Raw genomic sequence first — 7,552 nt, 5'->3', positions numbered from 1 at the left:
TGCTTCTGAACCAGGGTTTTAATTATTTTCCACGTTTCTTCCCCCCCCCTCCCCCCCGTTACATTACCCTCAGAATGAATCACTCACTGTTACCATAGAAAAAATCAACATTACTTAGTTTTTGCTGCTTCGGGCCCCGAGTGACCAGATGACACACACCAGCCTCCCTGGGCTCAGGCACACCCAAAGTCTGGGGGCGATGCTCGCCTCCAGCTCGTCCAGCGGAGCCAGGGCTGGGGGCTGCGTGGGTGAATCACCGCGACCATTAACCTTTTATTGCGAGGGAAAGGCACAAACTGGGTGTGAGCTTTCCCCTCCCGTCCCTTCTCTGTTTCTTTTGTTGTGATGGATTAAGAGGAGCGGGAAGGTTCCCATCCATGTTAAAAAATGAATGCTGTATCCTGCTTCCATGCACAAAAAGAAACAGTGCTGCTTTGGCTGGTTAAATGGGGAAACTGGGAGTGTGGACACATTTCCACTGCGTGAAAAATGACAGGCCAGAGTTTAGCTTAGCTCCCGCCACAGTGCCTTTGTCTTGATGGAAACATTTTACAGATGTGACGTAGATATTGCATTTTACCTAAGTAAGTGTGAAAAGTCATGACTTTGTAAAAACAAAACCATGCCATAACAAGGCCGTCACCACATGGGGTCAGCCCAGTTCTCCCCAGTGAGGCTCGGAGCAGAGGTCCTGGACCTGCATGGGGAATATGGCGTGTTTCGGACAAGCCTTATCCAGATATATCCTCCCAGTTTCCGGCTGTGTAGGGACATCCTGACCCAGAAAGTACATCTGGCCTCTGCTATTTAATAGCTGAACGGCGCTATCCTCTGTGCATGTAGCTCAGCTCCTGACCTCCAGAGCCCCCACTGTGCCGCAGTGCAACGTTGCAGAATGAGGGGAAAAAAAACCCCTTTGGTTTGGTTAAATCACAGAATCCCAGCATGGCCAGGGTTGGAAGGGACCTCGGGAGATCACCCAGTGCCACCCCCCTGCCCAAGCAGGCTCACCCAAAGCAGGGGGCACAGGACAGCGTCCAGGCAGGGGTTGAATATCTCCAGAGAAGGAGACTCCACAGCCCCCCTGGGCAACCTGGGCCAGGGCTCGGGCACCCTCAAAATCAAGAAGTTTTTCCTCGTATTCAACTGAAACCTCTTATGTTCTAGTTTGTGCCCATTGCCCCTCGTCCTGGCGCTGAACACCTCTGAGAAGAGTCTGGCTCCGTCCTCGTGACCCCCACCCTTGAAATATTTGTAGGTGTTGATGAGGTCCCCTCTCAGCCTTCTCTTCTCCAGGCTGAACAAGCCCAACTCCCTCAGCCTCTCCTCGTAGGGGAGATGCTCCAGTCCCCCCATCATCCTTGTTGCTTTCCTCTGAACTCTTTCTTAAACCTCTTGCCCTGCCCCACTCTTGCCCTATTTACCACCACAGGTACTGGCTTCAGCTTGACTTGAGGACAGAAACCTCTCTGCACCTGGATTTTGTAGCTGTGTGACTCTAAACCGGGGCAGGGAAATGATCTGGATGGGAACAAACCTTCCTGAGGAAAGGTGGCTGTGCCAGGCTGCGGGCAGAGGTGGGAGCAGACCCTCTTCAGCTGGGTTTGCAAGCTGAGAGCGAAGAAACCTGCCCCGACCCAGGGGCTTAAACCGAGCAGTGCCTCTGCCAGCGCCTCCGAAACCCTCTCCCATTTCAGGAACCCAGAGACATTTTGGAGAAGGGCTGCTGTCCTCGGGGGATTAACCTCTCACAATAGTTTGCTCTTTACGCCTTCCCAGAGCGCATCCAAAACCGGCCGGCAAAACCTGAGCCAACCTCACAGAACGGGGCCAGCTGGTTTTTCAGCCCCCCCCCTCCCCGCCCCCATGCATTAAGTTTTACGCTTTTTCTCTAATTTTAACCACATTGGAAGGAGGGGGGCGGTGGTCTTACGGGTGTTTAAGGAAGAGGTGGCCAGTGGGGAAGGACTGGATTAGCGTACCCAGCAAGGGGGAACTGGATCAGGGCTCAGCCACTTGGTGAAGGCTCCTGAGAGTCCACGCATGAAACGGGCTTCGCTTCTTACCAAAAGCTTGGGGAAAGGCACGTGGCCGGTAGTGAGCTCTCACATGTCCTTGAGACATCTCCCGGTCCCACCCGGTGGCTTTTTAAAGGTCAAGCAATGAGGGCCAGCAAGGATTCACAGCAGCCAACAGATGAATCTCCCCGGTACCTCCGAGGCCAGGATTTGGTTGCTGGAGAGCAAGGGGAAAGTTGAAATAATACATTTCCACTTGTGTCACAGATGCGTTCGTCTCCTCTCCACCGGTTCCACTGTGGCGTATTGTGTTGCAGAGGAAAAAGAAGGAAAAAAAAAAAAAGAAAACCGGCAAAGCGATATCCTCTGGCTGCTCCCTATTTGCCAGCGCTGGAACAAGGCTGTCACTAGGCAGGGAAATTGCAAATTCGTGGCCGCGGGATAGTCAGAAAGATGGGAAAGGAGCCACGCACTTGCTTGATGTAAGTGTCTGAGGTTGAAACACACCCTGCTTTATGAGGAGAGAAAAAGCGCTCTCCTTTCCTTTGGCCGTATGACACAGGGCAGCAAGAATGAATAAATCCTTGCCACAGTAAAATTGTTTACGTTCTGTTTTGGAAACAGATGCTCGGGGCTCGGTATAGCTAGGGACCAGCCTCTTTGATTCTTTTTAACCTCTCATCGATCAGGCAATATCCAGCCACCAATGCATCCGGAGCGCTGGAAATGTCTGCAAAAGGACTGCATAAACCGGCTCCGGGCTCCTGGATTTCACAGAGGACCCAGCAGCGCCCGCTTAATCCCCATCGGCCTGCCAGAGGGAAGAAAGATGCCGCCGTGTCTCCCCAAATGTTGCCCACAGATGGATAGCAGGAAACTAAATACCTGCTCCAACTTTAATAGTCGCAGGGAAAACCTGGCAGTCGTCGGCAAAGCTCTGCCGCCGTCCAGATGGCCGCCGGGGACCTGGGGAGTGGTATTTCTTTGGGGTTTATGACAGCGTTAGCGCAGTTCTGAGAGCAGAAGTGCATCTGGAATGTGTCTACCTCGCTGGAAATAATTATCCCATCTTTAGCCAAGAAGCCAAATACAATTTAGCTGCAGGGGAAGGGGAAGCATTGGGAACCGCAGGTGTGTCACAGGCCCCTGCCCCAGCCCCTGGCAGAGGCAGCCCCGGCCCGCTCTCCGCGGAGGCTGGAAGAAGTGCGTGTTCGTGACGTCAGGTTTTCTCATCTCTCCTGCCCATTTTTACGGAGAAAATCCCCACCTGAGGTAAACAGCATCGCGCCTCGTTAATACTCAACTATCCTGGCTCAGAGGCCAAGTCAGGGCTTAAAAACCAGCTCCAGCAAGAAACCTATTTATTGCCATCGCCCTCCTTTGGATGTGGCTGTTTTATGAGAAGTAAAATAACATCAGCTCACCCCCCAAAATTAGAGCTGGGATCAGATCAAGCAGGGATCCAGCCTCGAGCTGAGAAATGGGGAGCACAGCCTAAACGGTACCTCTGATCCCAAAGTGTCCTGAGCCTGCGTGCATTGCAGGTAGCTCCGGAGATTTACGGTCCCTGCAGGTGGAAGGACGTTTTCTCATCAGCCGCAGGCAGAGCACTGCGGTGACAGATCTCTCCAGCCTTCCCATCCAAAATGAGTGGCACTGTGGATTTGATAAGCCATTTTCTCGGGATGGATTAGTGAGTAAATAACAGCTTTTACCTTTTTCCCTTCCACCAATTACCAGCTGGTGGCACCAAGATGGAATTTATCTACTGACTCTCTCGGCAAACACGCTGTCTCACCTGATGTCCCATCGGTGGGCCATTTAGGAAGGACCTTCCTGTATTTCCCAAAGGTTGTGTTTCTATGAGCTCCATTAAATTCAGGATCAAAGTTTCCTCAAAGGAAAACACAGCCCTGATCTCTTGTCCTCCTCTTCCGTGGGTGCTGGCGGATACGTTTAAGGGACAAAACTGGGCTCTCTGCAGCCCTGGGGCAGCCGGGGTTTGGGCATGGGTGAGCATCCAGCCTGCACTGTTGGGTCATCTGAAAACTGAAGACCACACCACCGCCCTGGCGGGATGAGCAGCAGGAAGGGCTTTGGAGAGGAGCCGTAGGCAGGACGGAGCTCCCGCAGCCTGGCTGTACGTGAGTCGCGGCACGGCAGCTCCGCTCACGGCTGCCTCGGCCGAAGGCTCGGCAGCGGCCCCGGCAGAAAATCTTTGGCACATCCCTCGGCAGCCATCCGCCAGGACAAAGCGTGCAACAGTTTGGAAGTAAGTGGTTAACAACCGGCTGAGCCGGGAGCGAGGGGAGGCTCTGCCTGGCTTGGCCGGACCCTGCACCACGCTGGGAAACGTGGGGCCTGGGAAGAAGCACACCCCGAATTTGGGCAGCCGAGCAGGCAGAGGACAACACTGCCAGGCAAGCCGCTTGGCAGCCCCGATCTCTGTTTATCCATCGCGGTGGAAGTGCTTTATCTTCCGCCCGGGCTGCACTGCGTGAGCAGCGATAAGAGGCGGTTGTTAAACAGAAGCTGAAGCTGATGTTCCCTTGGTCTCTGATTTCCAAGGTTACAGAGAAGGAAAAACCAACCCAGCAGCGGATTCCCGTGCCCAGTGAGGGCAGGATCCCGCGGGAAGGGCTGAAGCCAGTGGTGCCTGGAAGAAGCTGAGCAGTGGGTTGGCGAAGGTGGGGGCCTGGGAGGGTCGGCAAAACCACGGCGGGTTTCTGAGAATTGCACGGTGGTGACCGCTGCCGTCTGCTTGTGCCTGGAGAGGCTCAGCAAGGCCGTGAAAAGGTCAATAGTTTGCTAAAGGGGCTGCTGCTGCATGGTGCTCCCACCACCCCTGCCCGGGGTGGCGGTCCTCTGGGACAACAGCCAGACCCGGTGGCAGCCGGTGAGTGCTGGGAAAAGGTACCAGTCTGTGCCAGTGGCTTCACCCCATCCCTCCCTCCCTCCCTCCCTGCCTCCCTCCATCCCTTCTTCCATCCTTCCTCCCTCCCTCTCTCCATGTCTGGGTGTATTCTTGGCGTCCTCCATCCCTGACCCCTTCATGCTAAGGTTCAGCCAGATTCAGCCAGGAGTGAGGAGAGCAATACCAAATTTCCCTCTGAAGGACAACACCCCCCCCCCAGTTGCACAGGGTGGGGAGACTGTGGCCAGCCCACCCCCAGCTCTGGTGAAGTTGGTCCTGGCTGGAGATGGGCAGAGGGTCTGGATGAGACAGGAAGCCTGTTCCAGCTCTGGACCAAGCTGCAGGTGGATCTGCTGTTGAAAAAAAAGAGAAAGAAAGCCGGAGCATGTGGGTGCAGAGAACAAACTCTTGGGTTTGGGGGTATTGGGTGTTTTGGAGCACTGGAGGGGACCATGATGAGATGTGTGTTTGCTCTGACTTTCCCGCCAGTTTTGAACTTGCTGTGTGGCCCATCCAAAGAGATGTCCGTGCCCTGGGAATCACAGAATCACAGCATGGCAGGGGTTGGAAGGGCCCTCAGGAGCTCACCCAGCCCAACGCCCCCTGCTCAAGCAGGCTCACCCAGAGCATGTTACACAGGACTGTGTCCAGGCGGGGGTTGAATATCTCCAGAGAAGGAGACTCCACAGCCCCCCTGGGCGCCCGGGCACCCTCACAGTCAACAAGTTCTTCCTCACATTCAACTGGAACCTCTTCTGCTTCAGGTTGTGCCCATTGCCCCTTGTCCTGGTGCTGGGGATCACTGGGAAGAGTCTGGCTCCGTCCTCGTGACCCCCACCCTTGAGATATTTGTAGGTGGTGATGAGCTCCCCTCTCAGCCTTCTCTTCTCCAGGCTGAACAAGCCCAGCTCCCTCAGCCTTTCCTCCTAGGGGAGATGCTCCAGTCCCCCCATCATCCTTGTTGCTCTCCTCTGGACTCTTTCTAGGAGTTCCTCATCTTTCTTGAACTGGGGAGGAGTGAAACTGGATGTCAGCAAGGAAATAACAACAGCGGGAGATGCCCTGAGCGAAGGACTCAGAGAATCGCCTGTGGGATGGCCATGGAGCTTGTGTGTGAGCCCAGCGAGTGGCAATCGGTGCTGGGGGCAGACGGGGATGGCTGGAGGCTCACTGAGTACCGATGGTGGCTGATGCACCCATGGGACTGAGCATCGTGCCACCGCCGCAGCGAGCCGTGCCAGCTCTGCTGTCCCCAGGCCACCTGCAGCAGGGCCATCTCCGCGTCCAAGCAGCAACAGGGAACGTGCTCAGCCATGCTGCCTGCGGCCCGTCTCGCCTGGCCGTCCCTTTTCCCTCTAGGTGGAGTTATTACACATCAGATTTCATCCCACTCCACCTCCAGATCGGCTCCCGCAGAGCAGCTGGGCGGGCGGCCAGGTCCCTGCCCCCCTGCCCGCATCCCCATCGCCTGCCCGCTTCCTGGGAATTTCATGATGTGAATTTAAGAAAGCCTGGTGCATCTTGGAGGGCTTACGCCTGCGTGGGATGGGAAGGACGAGCTGCGCGCCGGGTGTGCGTGGGTGGGGGAAGGATGGGGGGGTCGCTCCAAATGAAATGCGGGCGATAAGGCGGGGATGTGCCATGGGCTCCGCGGAGCATCTTCCCTTAATTCTGCTTTACGAGCTTCTCCTCCTTCCTCTTACCTTGTGGTGCTGTTGGAGGGGAGGGAAGGGAGGCAGGAAATCCTGCAGGGCTATTTTCGTCCTGTGGGTTAATTAACGGCGTCGTTAAGGAGCTGGGATTGGCTTGGCCGTGGAAGGACAATTTGGGAGGTGTCGTTTCCAGATGTGCTTATTCCCAGGCCAGGTGGCCATCTGGGCTAGCGCAGGGTTTGGCTGTGGGTGCTGGGGGAGCACCACGCTGTGCCCAGCGGCAGGGCCACCCTCAGGGCACGCTGCCCTTCGGCTCTGGCACGTGCTGCAGCCAGGAGGCTCGGTCCGCTCAGCTTTTAGGTCATGGGAAGTATTTTCTTATTCTTTTTTTCTTTTTTATTCGCAACTCCCTATAAAATAAAAATGTTAAGACGTCCTCGCCTCGTGCTCAGCTTGTTCCCCCACCAGTGATGTTCCCTGCTCTCAGCATCTCTTCCAGGATCTGGCACTTCAGTGCTTTTGAAGATCTAACACCCCTTTCCCTCCCCCTGTCGTTTCCCTGTCGGTCTCAGGCATGCTCCCATCCGCTCCTCCTGTTTATGGGAAGGGGAAAAACATTCTGGAGATAAAACAGCCACCCCTGGCCATCACCCGGGCCCTGCGGTGGGGTGGCTTGCCACCAAGTTCAAGGGGAGCCCCTTGGCCATAAGGCCGTCTCCTTTGAAGCGCCCGGCGCGTGATTTTCAGCTGCGAGGCGACGTGAGTCAGATGTGGTCCCTCCAGATGGGCGCCCAGGATGGGGGACAGCATGGACGGGAGCTGGAGGTGGCCTGGGGCAGCTCTGTCCCCCTGGCAGGACAGGCAGAGACGGGGACACCGGGGGATCTGGGCTGGCCCCGGGCGTTTTTGCTGTGTGTTTGCTTTGAGGGGGCATCTTAGGGTGTTTGTCATGGTGGGGGGGGGCAAGG

The sequence above is a fragment of the Egretta garzetta genome, unplaced genomic scaffold (genome assembly GCF_000687185.1).
Source record: "Egretta garzetta isolate BGI_Z169 unplaced genomic scaffold, ASM68718v1 scaffold1628, whole genome shotgun sequence".
Lineage (NCBI taxonomy): Eukaryota > Metazoa > Chordata > Aves > Pelecaniformes > Ardeidae > Egretta > Egretta garzetta.
Note: the sequence above shows the minus strand (reverse complement) of the source record.